Source organism: Apium graveolens, chromosome 6 (genome assembly GCF_009905375.1).
Source record: "Apium graveolens cultivar Ventura chromosome 6, ASM990537v1, whole genome shotgun sequence".
In the NCBI taxonomy this organism is placed as follows: domain Eukaryota; kingdom Viridiplantae; phylum Streptophyta; class Magnoliopsida; order Apiales; family Apiaceae; genus Apium; species Apium graveolens.
In genome coordinates, this window is record NC_133652.1 from 112,817,548 (window position 1) to 112,820,028 (window position 2,481).

The 2,481-nt window shown below is 43.1% G+C and overlaps 1 non-coding gene across 1 annotated transcript; it reads left to right on the forward strand.

Moving 5' to 3' along the window:
- The first annotated feature begins 1,491 nt into the window (after positions 1-1,491).
- On the forward strand, positions 1,492-1,598 carry LOC141669563 (small nucleolar RNA R71). Its single transcript, XR_012553838.1, has one exon. It is a non-coding gene; the product is annotated as a small nucleolar RNA R71 (small nucleolar RNA).
- The last annotated feature ends 883 nt before the right edge of the window (positions 1,599-2,481 follow it).

Here is a 2,481-nt window from a genome sequence, read left to right on the forward strand (position 1 = left end):
TCTATCAAGGTACGGCCAGTAGCCAAGAAAGGCCTCCCCAAGATTATGGGAATCTTCTTATCTTCCTCAAAATCCAGAATAACAAAATCAGCAGGAAAGAAGAGCTTATCCACCTTGACGAGCACATCCTCAACTATGCCCCTTGGGTAAGTAATGGAACGGTCCGCCAATTGTAGCGACATGTATGTGGGTTTTGGATCAGGCAGATCCAGCTTTTTAAAGATCGACAACGGCATCAGATTAATGCTTGCTCCCAAATCACAAAGGCACTTGTCAAAAGTTAGATTGCCAATGGTGCAAGGAATGGTGAAGCTTCCTGGATCTTTCAGTTTTGGTGGTAACTTTTGTTGTAGAACCGCGCTGCATTCTTCCGTGAGAGCAACGGTTTCAAGGTCATCCAGTTTCACCTTCCTTGAAAGAATAGTCTTCATAAACTTCGCATAACTAGGCATTTGTTCCAGAGCCTCAGCGAAAGGTATATTGATGTGAAGTTTCTTGAACACCTCCAGAAACTTCCCGAACTGTCTATCCAGCTTTTGTTGCTGCAATCTCTTAGGAAAAGGTGGTGGAGGATAGAGCTGTTTCTCCCCTGTATTAGCCTCAGGCAGAGTGTGTTCAACAATAGTCTTCCTTGGTTCTGCCGCTTTCTCCTTTTGCTTAGATTCTTCATCCCTAACTTCAGCTTCGACTTCTTTTGCCTTTTCAGCATCAGCTACTTTTCCAGACCTTAAGGTAATAGCCTTGACTTGCTCTTTGGCTTCCTTCCTGCCTGGTACTTCCGTGTCACTGGGAAGAGTGCCAGGTTGACGATTGAGCACTGCATTGGCTAATTGACCGATTTGATTTTCCAAGGTCTTGATAGAAACCGCCTGACTCTTGCACAACAGCTTAAGTTCCTCAAAGTCAGCACTAGTAGGTGCAGTTGCACTTCCCTGTTGAGGATATGATTGCCTTGTAGCATACTGCTGTGGTTGCTGGAATCCAGGTGGGTTAAACTGTTTACTCACTCCTTGCTGATATGGTGGCTGAATAGCATTCTGATTATTTCCCCAGCTGAAATTTGGATGATTTCTGTTGTTAGGATGATAGGTCGCTGGCACAGGCTGCTGTTGTCGCTGATAATTATTCACATACTGAACAGATTCGTTGACAAGAGAACACTGATCCGTAGCATGAGAACCTGCACAAAGCTCACAAACCATAGTTATTTGATTAACTCCATACGTAGCCAAAGAATCAACCTTCATTGATAGTGCTTGGAGCTGGGCTGCAATAGCGGTGGCTGCATCAACTTTCAGAATACCTGCTACCTTGCCTGTTGTCATCCTCTAAGTTGGGTTTTGATGCTCATTTGCAGCCATCGTCTCAATAAGATTGTACGCCTCAGTATAGCTTTTAGCCCATAAGGCTCCTCCAGCTGCTGCATCGAGCATGGGCCGAGATTGGGCCCCCAAACCATTATAAAAACCAGTGATTACCATCCAATCCGACATTCCATGATGTGGACATTTTCTCAACATTTCCTTGTAGCATTCCCAAGCCTCGCACATAGATTCTGTAGGTTGCTGCGCAAACTGAGTAAGAGCACTCCTCATAACAGCAGTCTTTGCCATTGGATAAAACTTCACCAGAAACTTTTGCGCAAGATCTTGCCACGTAGTGATGGACCCAGCTGGTTCAGAATGTAACCAGTCCTTAGCTTTATCCCTCAGTGAGAATGGGAAAAGCCTCAACTTGATAGCCTCATCAGTCACGCCATTATACTTAAAAGTACTGCAGATCTCGACAAAATTCCTTATGTGCATGTTGGGGTCTTCAGTTGCCGCTCTTCCAAAAGAAACAGAATTCTGCACCATCTGAATAGTGCCCGGCTTGATTTCAAAGGTGTTAGCTTGAATAGCCGGATGAAGGATGCTTGACTGAATGTCATCAATTTTAGGCCGAGAAAAATCCATAAGAGCTGGATCAACTTGAACAATACGATCTCCCATGTTTACTGGTTCTTTCTGCTCAGTTCCTGAATCCGAATCCTCAAAATCTAACTTCTCCGGTGTATCAAGAACTTCGTCTTTCTCCTCAGCTGTATCTAAGGTCCTCTTGCGAGCACGAGAACGAGTTTGCATAAACGGTTGCTAAAGTACCTGAAACACAACCGAAAAGAGTAATTAACTACTACATCCTAATCACTGAGTCCTAATGACCAATGATGGTAAGTACATAAACTAAACAAATACGCCGAGTCCCCGGCAGCGGCGCCAAAAACTTGTTAGGGCGAAATCACGCACTAATATTCACGCAAGTATACGCGTTCACAAGTAATATAGAATACTTTCTAGTTCGTTCCCTCAGAGACTCAGACTAATTTATTGTCTAATTTAACTCACTCACCAATGTATGATTACTTCTCAATATTAAGATAACACTTAAAATTGTTGATTAAATATTAACTATAATTAACTACTTAATTAACCACTTAACTAA